Below are 25,592 nucleotides of genomic sequence, written 5' to 3' on the forward strand. Positions count from 1 at the left end.
CGCTGCAAATTTACCTTCACCATCTTTCTCTTCATCTCTTGAGGGTGAAACTGCACGCTCAAGAAGAAATCAACTTCAAATGTGTTTCTGAGGTTCAAGGTGCAATTTTGGGGGGGGGGGCTACATTTTCAAAGAATAAACTTTAAACTTCAAGAAAATGTGTAAGTAGACTGAAATACTCACAGGGGGACTTTGGAGGTCTATTTTGAAGCAAGGTTGAGAGAAGCTTTTAGGCTTCCATTTAATAAAGTCACAGTTCACCATATCCCTTTGGCTCTTTGTTTTGTTGACATTGTATTCTGGGCGTGGCTTTTTTGTGGAATATCTGTTGTGAGGAAGGGAGGAGTCTTCTAGCAAAAGAGGAACTCCTGACTCCCCATCCTGGGAAAGTAGTTCAGATGACTTGGCAGAAGCTTACCCTCTGGATTAAAGTAAGAATGCAGGATGCAGAGGGTCCAAAGAGGCCACTGTGGGAGCAGTGGGTTCTTTGAGTTAGAAACATAATGAGGAGAAGCAACTACAGATGGTGATTCCTTAGTTTCTATGTATTTCAGTTTGGTGATCTGAGGTAGGAAATCAGGTAACTTTTTTTCTCAGTTCCCAGAATAATTGGCTCACGAATTCCCTAACCTGCAGAGATCTCTCCCTGCTTCCTGTTAAGTGACTCTATCTAATTTAATTCAGAAATGTGGTTTCAGGTGCAAGCACCTCAGTGAGGACAAAAGAATAAAAAAAGCCCTGTGCTGGGTTCCATGGAAGCTTTATCTGGGGATTCATGCATGGGCCTCACAGGAAGTGCTTTGGATACTGGGGAAAAGGGCTCAGAATGCATCAGGAAGGTGGGAAACCTGCATGGAGTCTAGTCCAATGCCCAATGCCCTAGTGGTGTGCTGTGGGACAATGGTCTTTTATCCTGTCTCTTGTATTATTTTTAATAAAACACTGATTGGGCAGTAGCCAGGCAGAAAGTATAGGCAGGGTGTTCGTGCAGGAAGTAGAGGCAGAGTGATGAGAACAGGAGAATTCTGGGAAGAGGAAAGATGCAGTCTGCAGTCATCACCCAGACACAGAGGAAGCAAGATGAGAATGCCTCACTGACAAAGGTACCAAGCCGTGTGGCTAACAGACAAGAATAATGGGCTATCATAAGATGTAAGAAAGAGTTAATAAGAAGCCTGAGCTAATAGGCCAATCAGTTTATAATTAATGTAGATCTCTGTGTGTTTCTTTGGGACTGAATGACTGTGGAAACCTCCGTCAACAGTGGTGTGGCCTTAGGATGGAGAAAGTCCTCATTACCAAGTTGGTCTGAGTGCCAGTGGGATATCCTACCTTATCTTACAGGCACCATTGCCACGTTCCTATATTGGGGCAGAGTAGAAAGAAGAGGGTTTAGAGCCTGTCATAGCCCATTTGCTGTGTGCACGGTAGTAACAGGATAACTGTTTGCTTTGTGGGCCTGAATGTAAGCACCTGCCATGTCCGGAAGAGGGTGTCACATCACATGAAGTTACAGTCATGAGAGGCTGATGTGGGTGCTGGGAACTGAACTTAGGTCCTCTGAAGAGCAGTCCAGGCTCTTAGCCACGAGCCATTTCTCTGACCCTCACCCTAAGCCATTGTTCACTTTTATCACAGAAGCCTGTGCCATATAATTTGGGCATGGATGTCGAGTTGGTGTATCTGCCCATGAACTGTTGATCTGAGTTCCAAATGAGAAAAGTAACCATGTTTAGTCAGGAGTCAAAGGTCACTCTGAATCCTTCAGGCTTTCAGTCACAGTTTTTTCCTCAGTGTTTCTGAGAGTCTATGCATGTGTGTGCATGCATGTGCCGTGGCTGTAGTGTAAAGGTCAGAGGACAGCCTGTGGGAGACAAGTCTCTCCTTCCATAATGTAGGTCTTGGAGGTCAAACTAAGGTCATCAAGCTTGGCAAGCAAGCACCTTTATCCCCTGAGCTGCCTGGACAGTCCTTGTTTGTAAATGTGCAAAAGTTCTGTGAATGAGAGTGGAGAGATTAGTTTGAGAGACCTGTGTTAATGAGCAGAAGAGAGACACCTCCATGTGAGTGTATAAAATTATCTGACCTGTCATTCTGCTGGGAAAATCGCCACCTATCAACTGCAGGGAGACCCTTTCTGAATAAAAAATCCAGTACTTAATTCTCCCCAGTGAAGCATGTAGTTTTTCCTGGACAGTGTTGGAGTGGTAGAGACTCCACAGGGCACCGCACATATCTAAGATGTTTCTGCTAGAGCAATCTCATGTTCATTCCTGTGAGGAGAATAAATTATGCACTGGACCCATGGAGGCATCTCTCACTACACATGAGCCTGAAACAACAACTGTGTTTACAGTGCTTTGTTCTTTAATTTCCCACCTGTTTTAAATGATTTAGTTTATTCAAAGGAGTTGTTGGATGATCCTCTTTCCCATCTCTCCTCTCCCTCCCCCTCCAACTCTAATTTTTGGAGACATAGTCTCATTATTTAGTTCTAGCTGGTCTGAAAATCGTGACAACCCCACAACTCAGCTTCCCAAGTGCTTAGACTACATGGACGAGCCACCACGCCTCCGTCGATGCATTCTTAATTGCAGTGTACGCAGGGCAATCATTTACTTTTATTCAAGCTCCTCATCTCTTCTATATTTGTGTTTTCCCCAAAGTCACCTCCCCAATTATACAGAAACTGTAGTTAACACTTGTAAATAGAGACTGTCACTATGCAAGCTAGGATCTGCTTCTGAGATCTAGCTGCTGCCAGACTTGTTCTGATCAGGCCAAGCTCTGACCCCTGGGAGGTCTAACGCTGCACCTGGAACACAGGCTTGCATTTTCAGTTTGGATCTGTGAGTGCCTGGCCCAAGCTCCTTGCAGCTCCTGACTGCCTACAAGCTCTAGGTTCCTTGACTTTCTGCCCAACTCCAACCTTCTCCATATGTGGGTGTGCTGCTCTTAAGTATTTAAATTTCGTTAGTAATTCTAAGTCTCAGATAATTCAGGAACTGATCTAGGACCTGCCTTACTGCCACAACTGCGACACATGCTGGCCAATCAAGATTATTACACCTACAACAGTTGTCTGAAAATTATAGCAAAGGTAAGTTAATTTGATTAATAAAAAAATAAACAAATTTGAAAATTGTAAACCAACCCCAAAATAATCTCAGATAATGTCACCATCAAAGAATTTAACAATCTTTTTTTTTTCTACTTTGGATGCATTTCTGCAAGAACTATATGACCTACTTGGTACATATATTTTTGTGGTCATGGTGGATACTAGTTTTGTTCTTTATATTATATCCTTAAACAAATGGTTTGATAACAGAGTTAATAATGAGAAACTTTTAGAAATGATACAGTCATTACAGACTGGTAATGAGAAATTATCTGAAAGTATTCATACTGTTGAAATGGACAGTCAAAATTTGCTAAAATGTTATGTGATAAGCTAGCAGATAGAACTTCCCTCCAGGAAGGCAATCTTCACACCATCCAAATAATCTCTAAGGAGGAGACGATATCATTAATGGAAAAATTTAAAACCTTGCAATCTCATATGCAGAATGAGAACCAGAATTTAATTGATTTGATGAAATTATTAGAATTATTCACAGATCAAAAGATTCGGGCTTTACAAAAGACACTGATAAAAAAATTTGAATTGATTGAGAAACTTGTCTGAACTGATAAGGAAGGAGAGGAGGTACAGGCAAAGGAATTACTATTGCCAGTACCTCTTAGAGTCAGAGATGACTTACCAAGAGTTTTAGCTACTTATCCTCTTATTAACTCTGAAAAGTCAGCAAATACTCAATACCCAAATAGATATACAGAATGTAAATGAAAACCTATATGTATGAAAGATCTAAAAGATATTAAGCAAGCTGTAGTATCTTGTGGCATGCATTCACCGTTTGTTAGGGAGTTGGTAAAGACATGGGCTGTAAGCAATAAGATAACTCCTCCACATGATGGCTTCAATTAGTCTAGCTGTGCTAGAAGATGGGCCGCAGTGACAGTGGAAGTGCTAGTGAAGAGAGGAGGCTAAAACCCAGAACATCAAGGAAGAATCAAAGGATTTGAGGACTCCCAAGATAAAATTCTTGGTGACAGCTATAATGCTGATCTAGATAATCAAGCTATATACAAAGAACACATCTTGTCCCTATGTTGTATGGCAGTCTTGAATGCTTGAGGCAAGATTCAAGAACCAAGGAGAAGAATCATATACTAAGGTCATTTAAGGCCCAAGGGACCCTTTAGTGACTTTTACCAAAGATTAACTAAAGCTGTACAAATAGGGGTAACAGATTCAAAAGCTAGACAAGTACTAACTGAATTTCTGGCTTTTGAAAATGCCAACTTAGAATGCAAAAAATACTTGGGTCTTTAAAAGTCAGATCAGCATCAATGATGAATGGATCCTGTACACAGTCAGTGTTGAGTCATTTGGCTATAATACTGAGGCTTGGGTGGGAGAAGCAACTTCCAAAACTTTAGAATTGACAGATACATCTCACTACCTGTACAGTCTTTTTTACTCAAAGTTCTTCTGTAACACTGGGGCATCCATCTTTAGCCTATAGGGAAGCAGGAAATTTGAAGATCTATTCTGCCTTGCACTAGCAAAGTCCATCAGTTGCTTTTTTCTGTGTCCTGCAAAATGTCTGGCAGTTCTTTCATGAAGTAGGAACCTTTAAGAACCATCTCACTTTCTTTTGACAAGTTCAACAGTCATTTATCTGTGGGTCCTGCATGTCCAGTTTACACAGCATGCCATCAAACAGTCCAGGTAAGAGCAGTTTCTTGCCCAAATGGCCAGCCTTGTCCAATTGAAGGCAAATTCTATAACAAGTTTCTTCAATGCCCATCAACCTCTCCAAAGTAATTGGTGCTGCCAGAAGCAGACATGTCTCACTATCGAGAAAAGTCTAAGTTCTTAAAACATTTTAAATGCCATTTTATATGTCTTTGAAGTGCTGAAGATTATCTAACATATGTCCATATATCTAGAAAACCTAATATAATTAAAGCTTAATTATTATAGATGACTACCTATTAATCTGTATTTCTTAACTATACATTACATTTTTAAATGAGCTGTATAAACTTAATACCTTAAACAAGAGTAGAAATATACATATAACAAAATTGACCTTAAATTTGTATCAATAAATCAAAGTTCATACCAATAAAAGTATTCAATTCTATATCATATTCTATCATAGCCCATTTTTTATGAAGAGATATCCTGTGAATATTAACCACTTATAATCAACCACCTTTAAATGAAAAAAAACATTCTAAACAATCATTTTGTGAATTTGGGTATAGTTTTCTCCAAACTGTTTCCTGCTATTTGTTGGTTTTAGGGTTCATGGAGACTGTTTTGAAGGTCTTATCAATCCATCAAACCACATTAGCCTGTAAGAAATCCACAGGTTCCAATCCTCTGTAGAAACAAAAGCAGAACCTCTTTTCCAAAGTAACATGTCCTTAGAATGAAATTTTGAAGTCAAGAGACATTTAAAATATATATGTTGTTTTAGCTTAGTAGCCCCCAGAATCAATTGTCTCTCTGCGGTCAAAAAAAATCAAAGAAAATGCAATAATATACATAATACAGACTCTCTGTGTATAATCTATCTTTACATGGCTTATTTTTAACTCTATTACTTTTCAGTATTTTATTATCTTTACTCCTTTAATCTGCGACTGTCAGTACTCTTACCTAGACTCCTTTTCCCCTCTCTCCCAAGCCTATGTACTTTTTAAAACATACTGTGACTCATTCAGAGGTTTATTTTTGTCTGAATTTGTCTTTATTGTGGATCTGTAATCATTTTCTGACCAGGAGCACCCCCCTTTTTAAAATGCTAAGCAGGTGTGACTGGGACCAACTCAGCAGCCCTGCTTGTTGGCTCAGCCCCATCCAACATGTCAGCAGTATGTTTACTGCCTCTGTGAGCCTTGCTCACTGTCCTAGCTCCAGGGATGTCATGGGTCTATGTCGCCATTAAACAACTAGTAGCTCCCTGCTCACTAACCCCATATAAGTGCAGAACTTCTGCAAAGAGCCAGAGTTAGTGTTGGAAGCACAAACCAGGAAGCTGTCTCTTAAAGGAGCCAAGTAGTTTTTGCTGCTATTGCTGAGTCAGGAAGCCTTCTCTTAAAGGAACTGCGCCTCTGCTTGCCTCTAGCAAACAGAGGCCACCTAAGAAAATGATGCTACCAAGAAACTGTTCTAAACTCTGTTCTTTGGTGTCTAGAATTTATTCCCAAGCTCTCTCAAAATTTATGTGGATGTAGTTGGCCCACGTTGGCACCAGCATGTAACCAGAGACTGCTCTTTTGTTCCTGGATATCCAGACTTGAATAACCACACAAAACTATATTAATTACAACACTGCTTGACCAATGGCTTAGGCATATTCCTACCCAGATCTTATATATTAAATTAACCCATTTCTATTCATCTGTATCACCATGAGGCTGTGGCCTACCAGGTAATGTTCTGGCATCCTTTTCCTTTGGCAGCGGCATGGTGTCTACCTGACTCTGCCTACTCCTTATTTCCTGCCTGGCTTTACTCTGCTAAACCATTAGCCAAAACAGCTTTATTCATTAACCAATAAAAGAAACACTTATACAGAAGGACATTCCGCATGTAAAAAAAAAAACCACTGTTTAAATTTTGGACATCTCTTTCCTTTCCCACATATTAGAAGAAAATTCAAGTTATTGGTAATTTATTTCATACCAAGAAACATACAAGGGGCATTGAGGAGGCTTTTGGAAATTTCGTGCAGTCAGGGAGCACACAAATTGTTCTTGGCTTCGGTTTCCACCTGGAATGGTCATGTCTACAAGCTCAATAAATGTTGCTCAGTGGCTGTTTCTCCCCTCTAGGTTTTCAGGTTCCCGTGGCCGGTAATTTACGTTTGAAGGAGAGTAGTATCTCTGAACAGTTTGCTACCTTCTGGCTACCACATGACAAGCCTTGGACAAAATACCAGTTTAACTTGTTAATTGGTGGGTCAGAGGCAGGATCTGAGATGCAAATGACTTTTAAAAACAAGCTTTGAAAGAGATGTCATTCAGCCACTAGACAATCAGTCCACTGAAGTCTGATGTCTGGTCTCCAATACGGTGGCACACAAGCACTCAGGTAACAGAACCAGGATTATGTAGGTGAGCTCAAAGCTATTGTGGTGTACAACGTGAATTCTGTGCTGGCCAGGGCTACACAGCAAGACATTGGTTTTTTGTTTGTTTGTTTGTTTTCAAACAACAATAAAACCAAATACTGAATAAAGTGTGATACGTAGTGTGTTTCTCATGCTATTCTTGATATTCATCTCAGTAAATTTGGGATAATTTCATCACTTCAAAGAGAAGCCCACACTTTCAACAATAACCCATGTATTATTTATTACCACCACTCCTAACGGCTCCCACCATTAATCAAATCTCTGTTTCCACAGATCTGTGTATGCTGGATATTTCTAACAAACAGTGTCTTGTGGCTCTTAGCACAATTTTTCCAAGCTTTGCTCCTATTAGAGTCTCTCATATCTGGCTCATTTATGATTGGGCATCATTCATTTGTGCAGACATCCCTGCTTTGTCCATTCCTGCCGTTTGATAGGTGTGCGACTTAATTCTCCATTTTGGCGGGTACCACTAATGGGGTACTATAGACATCTGTGTGCAGACTGTCATGAGGACACTTGTTATAAGAGTTCTTGAGTTTGCAAACAAGGCTTTAACTTATAGATCTCTCAGTAATTTGTGAGAGAGGGCCAAAGAAGGAGTTTCTAGACCTATTTACCACCTTACATCCATCCAGCAGTGTATGATGGCTCTGATCTTACTGTCACCTGTTGTCTAGCCACCATTGTAGATGTGAGGAAGCTTCTCCCTGGGGATTAAATTTGCATTTTCTTTAGGGTGAACGAGACACTAAATATCTTTTTAAGTATCATGGGACATATAAGTATTTCCCTTGGGGAACTATCTAATGGACTTCTCTGCTGAATTTTTGTGTTCTCTCTCTGTTAGCTGTAATATCAGTCTTACATATTCTAATTTCCTTATTCAATATAATATTGGCCAATAATCGCTCCTATTCTGTTCATGAGTGAGATTGGCCTGTAATTCTTTTTCTTGGTTGAGTCTTTCTGTGGTTTAGGTATCAGGGTAACTGTAGCTTCATAAAAGGCATTTGGCAATGACTCTTCTGTTTCTATATTATGAAATACCTTAAGGAGTATAGGTATTAGGCCTTCTTGGAAGTTCTGGTAGAATTCTGCATTGAAACCATCTGGCCCTGGGCTTTTTTGAGCTACTTTATCACATGAGGTGCAATTTGTGGTCTTAAGTTCATTCTCTTATGTGTTGGAAAGATTTAACTTCCCAAACTGAGTGATTATGTTGGGTTTATCAGACATGAGTTGGCCATGTGCATATGGCTCTTAGACTCTCCTTTCTGTCATATATATGCTTATTCTTACATTATTAGCTGCAAACTGTCTTAGTTACTGTTACTTTGTAATAAACATTGAAATAAGAAAAGCTGTCTATTTTTTCCTATTCAGGATATGGTGGTTGTGTGTTGTGGTATATGCGCACATGAGCAATAGTATACGCATATTCCATTGACACAGCTCTCTCTCACTTCCCTCTGAATGTAGAATCTTATATTTCTACACAATAACTATCCTGAGATATATTAAGGTATGAGTTGAATATCTACAACTTCTTGGTAAATTCCCAGTGTCTTAATAACAGTAGAGTATCTGAGCAATTAACATGAAAAGTGACCATAGATCTAAATGCTTAATTCATTCATCAATATTTTAGCATTTATGCTTTACACTGCTTTATAATTTGTTTCAAAGCATTTTATTCTTTCTGGTGACTTTGTAAGCAGAATTATTTTCTTAGTTACATCTTTGGTCTTTGTTGTCTTATCACACACCCTGCAACTTGGTTCCATTTGTTCATTAGTGTTTTCACATGAGCATGCCATTTTTTTGGTTTTTTTTTTTAACAGATACAGCATTACTCTGTTCCCTTTGATACTGACTGCTTTTATTTCTTCACTCGTCTAAGCATCCATCTAGTCTAGTATGTACCATGCTGCATGGAAGCAGTTGGGGATGCTACTCTTCTCTTGTTCCTTCTTTTTGGGAAAAACTCCAGTTTTGTGACATGGAGATGGATGGGTGTTCTGAGTTATCCAGACTTGCCATCAGACTTACAAATCTCCGTTTCAGCTGTAGTGGGCTGAGACTCTTGTTTTGTCATTAAATGGTGTAGGAGTTCCTTCTGTTTATGTGTTGCTTTCTTTGGTTAATGAATAAAGAAACTGCCTTGGCCTTTTGATAGGGCAGAACTTAGGTAGGCGGAGAAGAGAGAACTGAATGCTGGGAGGAAGAAGGGCAGAATCAGAGAAGCCATGGATCCTCTGCCAGAGATGGATGCCGATTAGAGTCTTGCTGGTAAGCCACTGCCACGTGGCGATACACAGATTAATCTAATATGTAAGAGTTAGCCAATAAGAAGTCAGAGCTAATGGCCAAGCAGTGTTTTAATTAATACAGTTTCTGTGTGGTTATTTCTGGTGTAAGCTAGCTGGGTAGCCAGGGCAAACAAGCGGCTCCTTCTCATTACAACAATAAATTAAAGAATAAATGATTTTGTTTGGTTTCTTTTTAAAACCTCCCATATTAACTGTAGTACCCACGTGGCCCTTGCCTGATGCTTGGCTAAGGCAGTGTCCTATCTTCTTTTCTATTGCTATGATCAAAACATCCGGACATGAAACAGCAGAGAGGAGGAAAGTGTTTATTTGGCTGAGATCCCAGGTTATAGTTCATCATTTTGGGAAAGTTGAGGCAGGGACTCAGAATGCCTATAATGAAGAGCAGAGGAATGGGGGAGTATGGATTCCTGTTGTCTGTTTATGCTCAGCTAGAGCCTATCACTCTCACACCGTTCAAGCCCTGGAAACAGCTGCTCACTGCAGACATGCCACAGGCCAACCTGCTCTAGACCATTCCCATCTGAGTTGATCTTCTTAGACAGTCTTGGCTGTGTCAAGAAGGACATATTAACCACCCACCACACATCACACAAAGAGGTTGTATTAGTTAATCCTGGACTATTGAAGAAGCCTCACTTCCTTGGGAAAAATAATCTCACTTGGTCATGATTTTTTTTCATGTATTGCTGCATTTTATTTGTTACTAAGTTTTGAGGATGTTTTTCATCCATATTCATAAGAAATAATGCCACAGAGCTTTCTTTACTTTGATGTGTTTTTTTCAAGCTTTGCACTCAGGAACAGTCTCCTCTCTTAGACGGAGTTGGGAAATGTTCTTCTGCTGGCTGCTTTTTAGGAGAGTCTGCAAGGAGCTGGTGTTAGGATTTAGCATTGCTCCATCTGGGCCTGGGTTTTCTTTGTGGGTAGTTTTTGGATTACTAACTCAGTCTGATCACTTATTATAGGTTTTTCCAGATGGCCTATTTCTTTTTGAGCCAGTTTTGGTAGTTTGCGTCTTTCTAGGAATTTGTCCATTTGATCTACTTTATCTTAATTTATATTCGTGGCATGCTCACCAGATTCTATCTTCATTCTCTTTTATCACTGAATATGCCCCCTTTATATGTCTGGTTTTACCAGTTTAAATCTCCCATCTTTATACCATCTTGATAAGTCTCACAAATATTTGCCAATTCTTTTGGAAATTTAAAAATAATTTAAGAAATATTCTATTTCTTATATTTCTTATTTCTGTGTATTGTATTTGTAAGACAGAAAGTGATAGTATGATTAGTGAATACATCATAGACTAATGAAGTCAAATGACATATCCCTCATCTCAAATACATAGTTGTCTTTTGTGGTAAGATAATTTGAAATTTATTATCTTAGCAATTTGTGTGTATATATGTGTATATATTCATATGTGCACATGTGTGCATGTAAAGGCTGAAGGTTGACATTAGGTATCTTTTCCAATTACTTTTCATTTTACTTTTTGAGGCAGGGTTGCTGTGGGATAATCCCCTTGTACACGGTGAAGATTTGTCACTTGAATTGGTTTAATAAAACGCTGACTGGCCAGTAGCCAGGCAGGAAGTAAAGACCAGGTGACTCAAACCAAGGATGATGGGAAAGAGAAAGGTGGAGTCAGGAGTTGCCACCAGCCACAGAGGAAGCAGGTGATGAACATGCCAGGCTAATAAGGGTACTGCCACATGGCAGAGCATACATAAAAATGTGGATTAATTTAAGTGTAAGGGTTATCTAATAACAAGCCTGAGCTATTATACCTCTGAGTTGGTTATTTGGAGCTGGGCTGCCAAAACAGGAATGTCCACTTACACTGTCTCTCTCTCTGAACTTGGCCCCCACAGAGTTCTCTAGTCTTGCTGGCTGGTGAGCTCAGGGATCCTCTCTATCTGCCTCCCCACATATGGACCACTTGGCTTTCTACAGAGTTTGGAACCTGAGACTGGGGATTAATGTTGGGTTCCCTTGTCTGCATGGCAAGAGCTTCACCAGCGAAGCCACCACCCTGGTGCCTAGCTCAGTGATTTTGAAATTTACTGTACTTTGTTGTTTACTGGATTTGCCACACTGTGAGCATTCCCTTCAACTGTCACCTCCTCTTTTCTTTTGTCTCAGTTTGTTGCTATTTTTTTTCTTTACTGTTTTCCTCATTGCCCATTTCATTGATTTATGTTTAGTCTTCACCATCTACTTCTTTCTACTTTCTGTAGTTTGTTTTGCTATAATTTTTCTCTAATCTTTGACAGTGCTTCGTGGAGATGCTAAAGGTGAAAGGTCAGCTCATTGAATTGTGGCCTTTCTTATTACAGACAGTCATACATTTTCTGCTAATCCATGTTTTTTTCCCGTATCCTGTGAGGTCTGATATCTTATATCATGTTCTGTATTCATCCTAAAATACTTTCAAAATTTCTTTGTGATATATTGATTGATAAATTGAAATTTTCTCCTGATATTTTGATTATTTATGATGACTTTTGTTTGTTTAATTTATACATTTTTTTAAGTTCTCTAAATCTATTTTTTCTTCATGCTTAGAGAACAGACTTGATATTATTTATATTTTTAAAAATGTATTTCTCTTAAGTCTCATATTGGACAGGTTTTCTGTGTACTGGGAAGAATTTATATGTGGATATAGTCTGTTGTGGTATTTTATAGATGTTGGATTTAATAGGTTTAGGAAAACATGAGAACTTCATATTTCTCTTTGATCTGCCTAGTTCACCTGTCCATTATTGAGTTCATGAAGTTGAAGTTCCAACCTTACCCCTGCCACCTATTCAGTCCTTTCGTGTTTTCAGATTTTGCTTCATGTCTTTTTGGTTACCCGTTGCTGGTGAATGCATTAATTATTGTCATATTTTTCTTCTTAACCTTTTAATCATTGTATAATATATATCTTTATCTGTGCTAATGATTTTATTAAATCTTTTTTTTTTGTTCGATATGAATACAACTGCTTTTACTTCTTGTGGTATGGGTCTTCTTCTTTTTCTTTCAATTTGCTTCTTTTTCTAATCCAAACATTATCTCTTGTAGATGGTGTGTGCCTTTTCCTTTTCCTACATCACAATGTCAGGCTCCCCTGTCTTTTACTGACATTGTATAACCCATTCATAGTTCTTGCTTGATGAAATTGGGCTTATGTCTGCTGGACCCTTATGCTCTCTGTGTGTCTCACACTTCTCTTGCTCTCCTATTCTCTGATGCTTTTCCTTTTGCATTAGTGAACATTTCCTAGTGTTGCATTTTCATGAGTTCAATGATATCTTCACCATCATTTTATTTCTATAGTGAGTACACCAGTTCTTACCATAGCCATCTTAGATTATCAGAAACTCCTTCAGGTTTATGCAAATCCTCTTTCCAATGTTTATAGAAGAATTATACCTACACGCCTCCATCCTGATTCACCTCTTTTAAATATTATTGTTATATATTTGGCATCTGTAACTATTAAAAAGTCAAATCCTGAATTATTTAAGTTTTATGTTTAAAATAGCATGAAGAAAGAAAGGACAATAAGTACATTATTTATTGCTGTGGCCACAAAAGGATATGATTTGTCATTTTTTCTTCTTCCCGGTTGCTCCTAAAGATTTCAGATATCAGAAAATTTCTTCTCTCAGCAAAATGAGGTCTCACCTGGTGTGCTATTTCCTTTCCTTTCTTTCTTTCTTTTTTTTTTTTTTGCTGTGATAAAACATCATGATCTTAGATGGAGACAAACACCTCAGGTCAAATACATGAACTTAGAGGAGGAATGATGTTTGGGGTTATGGTTCCAAAGGGTCAGAGTCCACCCTGGTGGAAGGGAGGTGCAGTGCCTGGTAGACATGGTTGCAGGAGTAGGAAACCAAGAACTCACATCTCCAAATAAAACCATAGTGCAGAGAGAGCAAACTGGAACTAGGATCTGGCTATAGGATCCCAAAGCCTTCCTACTGTGATGTATTTCCTTCAGTGTGTTAAAGGCCTCTCCAAGCAGCATCCCCATCTGGGGACCAAGTGTTCAAATGCCTCAGCCTTGGGGACATTTCTCACTGAAGCTACCATACTGGGAACTGATACATTGTATATCCATGCTTGAATGATCCTTGTGTATCCTGTTAAGCTTAATGTTCTTTTTGTCTTTTGGATTTGTTTTTCTACTTTCTTCTCACCTTGATCGTTTCTGAAGAAAAATCACCTGTCAATCTTATTGGAATTCAACTCTAAGCAATAGCCTGCCTTTCCCTGGCAATTTTTGAAACATTTTACTCTTTTTTTGACTTTTAATAATTTTTGTAGCTCTTTTCTTTTTTGTAAACTTTTGTTTCTTCTTCAAATGTTTTTTTCCACTACCTCCCTCTGATTTAGGCAGTCATACTATGTGCACCCTGATGCACTCAAGGGTGCACCACATTTTTTCTAAACCTTTTTCTTTAGTTTTTAATTTTTGTCCAGCTGATCTCCCTTGGTCTTTTTAAATGTTGATCAACATTGGTTTTAGAGAACCAAGATCGAAAATGTTGATCTCCTTTAGTACATTTTTCAACATCTATTATAAACATTGAGCTTTTAATCCCAGAGTTTGTGTTGCTCTCTAAATGTTTCCTACAGGTACTCTCTGTCTTTTAACTCTGTTGTCTGGACAGCCTTGTGGTCTGTTTATTTTGCCTACACTTTCAATTTTTTAATGTCTGGAGCATCATTTTCTGTTAACTGGCATGTTGTGTAATTCAGCTTTATATATATATATATATATATATATATATATATATATATATATATATATATATATATATATAGCAAGTGTATTGTTGTGAGTTCGAGGCCAGCGTGGTCTACAAGAGCTAGTTCCAGGACAGGCTCCCAGTTACAGAGAAAGCTTGTCTTGAAAAACCCAAAGGAAAAAAATTTTTTTAAAAGATTATTCCTCTTGCTTCTGAGCCACGGATTACACAGGGCCACGTCAGACTTGCAGTGTTCTTCTCACCTTCGTTACAGAGATTCGATAAGATAGTGCAGAGAAACTATAGATTATAAAGTATAACACATGGTAAAGTTGCCTGTTATCAATGACATGAACTAAGTATCATTTAGTTCTTAAGTTAGCTACATCACTGGACTGTCTCTGGCTCTTCTAAACAATTTAGTCTGGGAATGTGTCAAGTCACAGGCAGCTAGCTGGTGGTGCAGGTATGGCTGTGCATGTCACATCTTTGGCTGGTGCTGCAAGCCAGGCTTATGAAACCTTTTCTCCCTCTGTCCCTTGTAGTCACCAGGGGAAAGCTGTGAAAGCAGAAGCCCCTTTTCTGAGTCTTGTTCTGAATGGGAGCTGGGGTAAGGATAATGGAGACATTGGGAACCCGAGAGAACAAGGGCCCCTTGGTCCTGGTCCTTCCTCCATTGCAGAGCTGTTTGAGCAACAGCTCAAGTATATGCTTGTAGAAGGAGCGGTGGGCTGCATTTCTGTCCAGTTCCCACATGACTAGCTTAGCCCCAGAATAATTACACGGAAACTGTATTCTTTTAAACACTGCTTGGCCCATTAGCTCTAGCCTCTTATTGGCTAACTCTTACATCTTGCTTTAACCCATATTTAGTAATCTGTGTAGCACCACGAGGTGGTGTCTTACCAGGAGAGATCTTAACCTGCATCTGTCTCAGAGAGGAGAGGCATGGCGACTGCCTGAGGCATCTGCCTGATTCTGCTTTCTTTCTCCCACAATTCTGTTCTATCTACTCCGCCTACCTAATTTTCTGTCCTATTAAAGGGCCAAGGCAGTTTCTTTATTAACCAATGAAAGTAACACATAGACAGATGACCCTCCTCCATCATCTGCTATCATCCAAAGAGTTTTGTTAGTTTTGGGAGTCACTAAGGGAGCCACAGTATCCCAGGCTATAAGAGGAAAATCCTGAAGCAGATAATGCCAGGATTTTTTGTTGGGGACTTTCCACCCTACGCTACCACTGCTGCTCCAGCCCCTAGGATCCCCTCACTGGTGTGATAAATGTCCTTCGAAGCTGCAATTCTAATGTTAAACATACTCCTCCCAGCTGTTAGAGTTTGAAAACTTTCTGTTCAGTGATACTGCTGAACACATTTTCTCGTCTCAGGTATGACCTCCTCTGAGTGCCGGCATTATATTACCGTGAGATCCATTCTTTCTAAGTTCTTCTTTCACGTGAGCCACTATAACAACCCACTGAGCTTTGGAAAGGTGTTCCATAGGCCGCCAGCAAAGATAATTTGGGGACTTGTCATTGATGGATTTACAGATTCCTGTGGGTCAGGAAATGGAAATGAGGATCAGGGTACCAAAAGACAGCCCCTGGAATGGTAACTAGTCAGTATAGGCTTCTCAGAGGACAACAGCTCTGCCGAGTCCTCTACCTCACACCCCTCAAGCTTCAGAAACAGTGCCAGGCTTCAAGGAAAGGAGCAGCAGTCATGAAGGAGGCCCACCTGCTCCTCCAAGCTGGGAAAAAGCAATGCACTTTTTCACAGTTTGGATGAAGAGCAAGCTTAATCATCCCGAGGTGTGTGCTTTGGGGAGGTCACCCTCAAATTTGGTTCTGGCATCCTTAGATGCAAATGAGCATGCCATGTTATGAGGCAATTATGAAGATGAATGTTAAGAATTGGGAATGCCTATGAAGGATCAAGTTATTGTTACTTTAATACCTGTGATAAATCTGTTTCAGAGTTTAAAGGCTTATTCCCGGGGCCCATGTCTTTACAATCTTCTAACCTAATTCCTCCTTGACAGCGCTCTGATTGCTGTTTTAACAACATGGCGTGCATGATAGGTTAAGGAAAGTGTTTAGCATAGAGTGAACAAAATGGATAAAAGCAATGAATAATGACCTTTAGATAATGAAATAATGTTAAACCCGGAAAGTGATGTCTGAGGCTCCATTTTAAACACATTCCAGAATGAATTCTAAGGGAGGAAAAGAACACTGTCAGGTGTCTCTAACAAGACACGCCACATCACACACACACACACACACACACACACACACACACACGTAAGCACACACATAGGTGTCTCTATCAAGACACGCCCCATTACACAGGCATGTACCCCCACACACAGGTGTCTCTAACAAGGCACACATATCACACACACCACTTCAACATGCATGTACCCATACATATAAGTGTCTCTAACAAAATATGCTGCGTTACACATGCACATAACCACACACAGTTGTCTCTAACAAGACAAGCCACATCACACATGCATGTACCCCCCCCCACAGGTGTCTCTAATAAAACAGGCCACATCACAATGCATGTACCCACACACATAGAGTTGTGCCAACATGCTTTGCATTCATAAAAGAGAAGGAAGGCATACAGGTCTTCCATTATTTTTTTTTTTTTTTGGTTAGAGCTGGTCTATGATATTTTATGTTATTTGTGGCTATTGTGAAGGGTGATGTTTCTCTGATTTCTTGGTCCATTTAATTGAAGAAGACATCAGAAAATGGAAAGATTCCCCATGCTCTTGGGTAGGTAGAGTTAACATAGTAAAAATGGCAATCTTACCAAAAGCAATCTACAGATTCAATGCAATGCCCATCAAAATCCCAGAAAAATTCTTCACACACCACAAAAGAACAATACTCAGCTTCATATGGAAAAGCAAAAAACCCAAGATAACCAAAGCAATCCTGTACAATAAATGAGCTTCTGGAGGAATCACAATCCCTGATTTTAAACTCTTCGACTGAACTACAGTGCTGAAAACAGACTGCTATTGGCATAAAAACAGACAGGAGGACCAAGGGAACTGGATCAAAGACCTGGGTATCAATCCACACAGCAACAAACAGCCAATTTTTGACAAAGAAACAAAAAAAAATATATAATGGAAAAAAGAAAGCATATTCAACAAGTGGTGCTGGCATAACTGGATATCAGCATGTAGAACAATGAAAATAGATTCATATTTATCCTGATGCACAAAACTCAAGTCCAAATGGATCAAAGACCTCAACGTAAAATCAAGCATACTGAACCTCATAAAAGAGAATGTGGGAAGTACACTTGAACGCATTGCCACAGGAGATCACTTTCTAAATATAACCTTAGTAGCACAGACACTGACAGAAACAATTAATAAGTGGGACTTCCTGAAACTAAGAAGCTTCTGTAAAGCAAAGGACATGGTCAACAAGACACAGCAGCCTACAGAATGGGAAAAGATCCTCACCAATCCCACATCAGACAGAGGGCTGATATCCAAAATAAACAAAGAACTCAAGAAATTGGTCGTCGAAAGAACAAATAATCCAATAAAAAATTGAGTACATACCTAAACAGATAATTCTCAACAGAAGAATCTAAAATGGCTGAAAGACACTTATGGGAATGCTCAACATCCTTAGCCATCAGAGAAATGCAAATTAAAACAACTCTGAGATTCCATCTTACACCTGTCAGAACAGACAAAATCAAAAACAGTCATGCTGGAGAGGATGTGGTGTAAAGGGAACACTCCTCCATTGCTGGTGGAAGTGCAAGCCTGGTACAGCTGCTTTGGATTTCAGTATGGTGATTTCTCTTAAAATTAGGAAACAACCTTCCTCAAGACCCAGCAATACCACTTTTGATATATACCCAAAGGATGCTCAATTGTACCACAAGGACATGTGCTCAACTGTGTTCATAGCAGCATTATTTGTCATAGCCAGAATCTGGAAACAACCTAAATGCCCCTTGACTGAAGAATGGATAAGGAAAATGTGGCATATTTACACAATGGAGTACTACACAGCAGAGAAAAATAATGACATCTTGAAATTTGTGGGCTAATAGATGGATCTAGAAAACATCATATTGAGTGAGGTAACCCAGACCCAAACAGCAAATATCATAAGTACTCACTCATAAGTGGCTTATAGACATAAAGCAAAGAAAAGCCAGCCTACATTTCACAATCCCATAGAACCTAGTCAACAATGAAGACCCCAAGAAAGACACACATGGATCTAATATACATGGGACATAGAAAAAGACAAGATCTCTGAGTAAATTGGGAGCATGGAGATCATGGAAGAGGGTAGAAGTGGAGGGGAAAGGAAGAGAGAGGATCAGAAAAAATATATATCTCAATAAAAATAAGTATAAAGAGAGAGAGAGAGAGAGAGAGAGAGAGAGAGAGAGAGAGAGAGAGAGAGAGGAGGAAAGGTAGTTTAAACAGGAACTATGAAGTAAAATCTGGTAGATAGAAATTTCTAGAACCATAGCAGGGGTTCCATAAATATTTGAGGGTCATGTTTCTTTCTATTCCCAAGTCTTCTATGGTTAAAGATGATGGTAGTGTCCCAGCAACAGGATGAATTTATAAAATTAATTTTAGCTGTGTTTGGTACACGGGTTTGTGTGAGGGTACACAGTTGTCCCAGTGCCCACAGAGCCAGAAGAGGACATCACATTGATCCCCTGGCACTGGGGTTACAGGTGGTTCAAGTACTCCTCATGACTGAACCATCTCTCTATCTCAGGATGGCTTTGTAAGGCACAGCATGAGTCAGGATCATTGTGGTCATTTGAATGTAATTAACCCCTATAAGCTATTAGGAAATGGCACTATGAGGAGGTATGGCTTTGTTGGAGGAAGTGTGTCACTGTGGGGGTGGGTTTTGAAGTCTCATATATGCCTGTTACCCCCAGTATTCAGTTCCCTTCTTGGTGCCTGAAGATCAACAACATAGAATTCTTAGCTCCTTTTCCAGTACCTTGTCTTCCTGCACACTGCCGTATCTCACCATGATGATAATGGACTAAATCTCTGACAATGTAAGCGAGCAACACCAATGAAATGTTTTCCTTTATAAGAGTTACTGTGGGGACTGGAGAGATGGCTCAGTGGTTAAGAGCATTGCCTGCTCTTCCAAAGGTCCTGAGTTCAATTCCCGGCAACCACATGGTGGCTCACAGCCACCTGTAATGAAGTCTGGTGCCCTCTTCTGGCCTGCAGACATACACACAGACAGAAAAAAAACTGTATACATAATAAATAAATAAATATTTTTAAAAAAAAAGAGTTACTGTGTCATGGTGTCTCCTCACAGCAATAGAAGCCCTAATTAAGACAGTCATATTTTCTTTTTTTTCTATGTTTCATATCTGGACATTTTGGACATGCCTAGCAGTGCTGGATGCTGGATCCTTCCCTGTCCCCAGAGTCTTCTATTTGCTCTGTTTTCTGTAGTAACCTGACAGAATAGTGAGGTGACACTTGAGTCTTCCACAGTGGGCTTAGCCTTGGGGTTCTGGGGCCCCCTTCTTGCCCATCTTTCCTTGGCGTTTCATCTTGTCTTGGTTTATTGATCTGCTACTGGGATTAAAAACCTTTCACAAATGCAGTTTAAAAGGAAAAGGGTTTATTTGGGCTACATGTCCCAGGTCTGTCACAGCAAGGCAGTCACAGTGGCAGGAGTCTGAGACAGCTGGTAACTCTGTAACTCGCAATCAGGAAGCAGAGATCATAGAATACCTCTGCTTAACTAGCTCTTTATTTGTACAGTCAACTGCCCAAGCCCAGTGATTAGTACCATCTGTATTTACAGTACTCCTACTTCAAATGACCTCATAAAGAAAATCCTTCCGAGGAATGCCCCAATCTAAACAGTCCCTCAACAGACCACGTGATACAAGATCCAGTGAAGCCGGGTGGTGGTGGCGCACGCCTTTAATCCCAGCACTCGGGAGGCAGAGGCAGGCGGATCTCTGTGAGTTCGAGACCAGCCTGGTCTACAAGAGCTAGTTCCAGGACAGGCTCCAAAGCCACAGAGAAACCCTGTCTCGAAAAACCAAAAAAAAAAAAAAAAAAAAAAAAAGATCCAGTGAAGTAGATAATCATTGCTAACTGGAGGATGTGCACTTAGCCTTGATGTCTGTGTGCTGTGGGATAATGCACTTGTACAATGTAAAGACTGTCACTCATATTGGTTTAATAAAGTGGCCAGTAGTCAGACAGGAAGTATACTTGGGGCAACCAGACTAGAAAGAGGAAGAGCAGAGTCAGTCACCAGCCAGTTGCAAAGGAAGCAAGATGAGAATGCCTCACTGAGAAAAGATACCAAGTCACATGACTAAACATAGACAAGAATTATGGGTGAATTTAAGTTGTAAGAGTTAATTGATAATAAGCCTGAGCTAACAAGCTAAACAATTTTTAATTATTATAAGCCTCTGTGTGTTTCTTTGGGACTTAACTGCTGTGGGACCGTGTGGGACAGAAATTTTCATCAACACCTGTGACCTTCTTTGACCATTCTCTTTCTGGTCTTCCCTGTTGAAGGAAGCCACTTGTTCTTCCTGGCCACCCGGCTAGCTTAGACTCAAAATAATCACACAGAAATCATATTATTTAAATCACTGCTTGGCCCATTAGCTCTAGCTTCTTATTGTCTAACTCCTACATGTTAATTTAACCCATTTCCATTAATGCGTGCATCACCATGAGGTTGTGGCCCTACCCACAAAGTTCCAGCACATCTGTCTCCAGCAGCTCTATGGCTTCTTTCTGACTCCATCCTTCTTTCTCCCAGCATGCAGCCTAGTTTTTCTTGCCTAATTCTGTTTTTCCCTGCCATAGGCTAAATGCAGTTCTTTATTCATTAACCAATAAAAGCAACACACAGACAGAAGGACCTTTCACACCACTTCCCATTGGTGGTTTATACTTTTGGCATCGCAACCCACTGCTAATTTATATTAGTTGTGGATTGATTGCTGTCAGCAATGTATGGGAGCACAAATTGCTCTAATTATATAGTGAAATCTGACTCAGCATGGCTATTTTGAGGCCAGTACTTGGTTTGGTCTGACTTCAAAATGACCCTTACAAGCTCCCCTGACAATATCTATTTCTTCTTGTTAAACTATCTAGCTCTCGGTTTGTGGTTCTCAACCCTTCTAATGTTGTGACCTTTTAGTACAGGTCATTATGTTGTGGTGATCCCCAACCGTAACATTACTTTCATTGCTATTTCATAACTGTAATTTTGCAATTGTTTCAAATCATAAGATAAATATCTGTGTTTTCTGATGGTTTAGGTGATCCCTGTGAAATGGTCATTTGACCTCCCCAGATGGGTCACTACCGGCAAGTTGAGAACCACTGCCCTATGCTTATCACTTTGCTTTCTTGGGATCAGCATCTGTTTATAATTTCTCACACCAACACACCCAAGACTTTTTCAGAGAGCCTGCAACTTTGGATTTTATTAACTCTGCCCTGAATCAAAGCCATTCTTTTGGAGGGGGTTTCTGAATTCCTAATGCTGCTGGCTTACCCCTCTCTGGGCATGAACTCTTGAGCTACTGTCTCAGGTTGGTGGTAGATATTGTGGGCTGTTTCTTTGAGAGAGACCACCCTGCTTTGTAAGACGCATCTGTCAGTCTGAAGTCAACAGTCGAGAAATCTCTCACCCTCTTGACTTGCCTCTTTTCTCCATGGGGAGCTGGAGCAATGGACCTTGGAGCCATCGTTTTCCCAGAGCACTGTGCCTGGTGAGCCTCTAGTCTCTTGTCCCCTGTCAAGTAAGCTGGGGAAACTAGGGATGCTGCAGGGTGTTTTTCCAGTGACACACCATTCCTCTTGAGCGGGGTCTGAGGGGTGACCGAGGCCTTTTGTCTTGGCTGTGTGGACCCAGAGTGGAGCTTCCCTCACAAGACTGTGAGGGTGGAGGAGGCAGATACATACCTTACAAGTAGACTTAGTTTATGTTGTTAATAATTAGTTATGAAAACATCTGCCTGTATTTTCAATATTTAATTTATTTCTATTAAGTATACTGATATTCTCACGTATTTCTCATGACTGCTTTGCTTTTTCCCCCCCTTCCTCTGCAGTCACTTTGGTCTATTTGCTATGGACTTGCCTTTAGTTTTACAAGCATATTTGTCTTCCAAATCCAAGCTCATTGTACCAGCTGGTTTTGTGTGTCCACTTAACACAGGTTAGAATCATCAGAGAGAAAGAAACTTCAGTTGAGGAAATGCCTCCATGAGATCCAGCTGTAAGGCATTTTCTCAATTAGGATCAATGCAGGAGAGCCCAGCCCACTGTGGGTGGAGCCATCCCTGGACTGGTGGTTCTAGTTTCTATAAGAAGGCAGGTTGAGCAAGCCCAATGGGGAACAAGTCAGTAAGCAGCACTCCTCCTTGGCCTCTGTATCAGCTCCTGCCTCCAGGTTCCTGCCCTGCTTGAGTCCCTGTCCTGACTTCCTTTGATGACGAACCGCAATATGGAAGTGTAAGTCAGAAAAAACTTTTTCTTCACAACTTAGTTTTTGGTCATGGTGTTTGGTCTGGGCAATAGAAACCCTAACTAAGACACCCATCTAATGTGTTCTTTGTGTTTTCAACACTGCATTTTTTCCCAGTTTTGCAATGTTCTTTTTAGTTTCTTTTTCCCTGTGTGGATTTTAGAAAACACTCCAGAGACAAAAAGAAAACAAATTTGTTGCAGACTTACTTAATTTCCTTCTATCTAGAACCTTAACACATTTGCCTCTCAGGCTTACAAACTATTATTTTCTACAATAGTCGAATTCTTTTCTCTTTACGCAGTGCAGGGATGTGCGCACCAGCTGCATGTGTAGGAATCTGAGCTGATGTCAAAAGTCGGGAAATTGGCGGTGCTTGTTAAAGGGGTTGAAACGCGGGGCAGAAGGGTGCTCAGGACAGAGCCTTGGAGTGTGCTTTCTCAGTGAGCCGAAGGCCAATGGGGTTTATCTAAAGAAACCAGGAAGGGATCAGCAGGGGGCTAAATGAAAAGAAGGAGATAGATGGCCTGGAAGAGAGAAGAGTGTCCGGACTAAGATGTTTCCTGCAGCTTCGAATGCTGCTGCTAGGTCAACGAAGCGTTAAATTAATAACCATTTAATTTAACAACCAGAGCCCTGTCACCGACGGTCAGCCTCTGATTCCTATTTTGTACGTTGTAGACTGTATTCTTTTTCCAGCAAAAGTCTCTTTTTGTCTTGTTTGAAGTCTAGGGAAGGGATGGTGTTCATGAGTGCCAATAAACGATGAGATGGCACCGAGGTAAGTGTATTGGAACATTTAGGGAAACTCAGTGCTGAGTCCTCTTACCGTAGTCATTTCTTTCCCCGACTCCTCTCTGCCTTCATTCCTGACCCCTAAGGCAGATTTATTATAAACACAAGGGATCTGGACATATTTTGCCTCCCTGGGAGTCATGAAATCTTCCATTTTCCCTGTTGCTCACTGCTGTGGGATTGGTACCTACAACAACCGGCCCACAGAAGTCAGTGAGAGCTACCTGTGTGGCATCCTAAAGTCACTGCTGTGGTTTTGAAGTTCCTTTCCAGGTGGGTCAGTTTGACTAGATGGTTTGTGAGTTAGTTGCTGCGGGAGCTGCTTCCGCTCCTTCAGCCAATAGACTTTTCAGCCAATAGACTTTAAGATACCAGCCCACTTGGGCGTGGTCTGGTTTGCTTTAAAAAAACAGTGGCAGCCCTGTGCGCTCTTGCTTCTGCTTCCAGCTACTAAACTCCATTCTTGATCACACAGAGGGCTGTTGTCTGGGAAGGTGATCTGTAAGTTTTTTTCCCTTTAAATAAATAACCATTCTATTAATCGTAATTCCAAACTGGTGTGGGATTGTTTGTGACTTATGCCTTCAGTTAGTGATCTGTCTTTATCCTTTCTTCAAGAATAGTAAGCCTTCAGCATCAAGTCTGAGCACGTCCTTAACATCAAAGAGAGCAAGTTTGCAGAAATAGAAGAAATGGTGGTCTGGTCTTCATTTTATTTAGCACATCGAGTCTTTTGCATTGTTCTAACAATTAAGGCCTTGTCTGCATGAGACAGTTCCCTCTTGCTATGTGTCAAGCAGATGAACAAAAATATAAGCCATAATTATGCTTGTCGCTGCAGTACTGGCGTTCCGGTTCATTTTCCTGGGTGATGTTACGTAACTGGAACCTTAATTCAGCCAGGCCTCCCTGGCAACTTTTGTTCTACTTAAGTCTTTGCAGAGTGTTTCTTGACAGCTGCAAGCACCTTGCCATGCCCTGTGATTTAAGGAGCCCAGGGCTTGTCAGATGAAGCTGCGAGCAGACAACACTGCCTTCAGGTGTCGGTCATAATTCCAAAGTTCAGCTGCAGGCGTCGCCCTTATTCCAGCTCACCTTTCCTTTCTGTCCTCTGGTGTGCCTGTGTGTCTTCTTGTGTATCGGGGTGTCTGTGCACCCGTCTGAGCGTGGAGGCCAGGGGACAGCCTCAGGTGCTGTTTTTAGGAGCTGTCCATCTTTTTACTTTTTGTCTTTTTGGTTGCATACACGTGTTTAGTTTGCACGTATGCAAGTGTGTTCCCACGTGTGTGTGAACATGTGTCAGTATGTGTGTATGCACAAGCACGTGTTTGCACATTCATGCAGAAGACAGAGGCTGTTGATGTCAGGTGTCTTCCTCAATTGCTCTTAACCTTATAAATTGAAGTAGGGTCTCTCACTTGAACCCACAGCACTCTGATCTGGCTAGTTTAGCTTGCTAGCTTGCTCTAGAGATACCTTGTCTCTGCCTTTGGAGTGGGTGGGTCATTGTGCCTACTTGACTTTCGAGTGCTGGGTATCTGAACTCTGGTTCTCATGCTTGCAAGGGAAGCATTTTACCCACTGAGCCATCTCCCCATATCACCTTGTATTTTTTTGTTTGTTTTGTTTTTTTTGAGGCAAACCCAGGACTCGCTAATTTAGCTGGGCTGGAAGTTAGTGGTTCCCCTGGGGATCCACTTGCTCCTGCATTCTCCAGTGTTAAGTAAGATTTCAAGTCTAAACCATCACATCCACTTTAGTGATTGACATCTCACTTCACCTCCTGTTTCAGCAGAGAAGAGTTAAAGTATGCTTTCTTCCAATGGAGATAATGTGTACCATGGATCAGAGAGAAAGATGGGTAAAGTGAACAACATGCTCCATCATTCATGAACAGTTACTGAGTGCTTCCTACATGGAGGCCAAGCAT

The sequence above is a fragment of the Arvicola amphibius genome, chromosome 2 (genome assembly GCF_903992535.2).
Source record: "Arvicola amphibius chromosome 2, mArvAmp1.2, whole genome shotgun sequence".
Classification (NCBI taxonomy): domain Eukaryota; kingdom Metazoa; phylum Chordata; class Mammalia; order Rodentia; family Cricetidae; genus Arvicola; species Arvicola amphibius.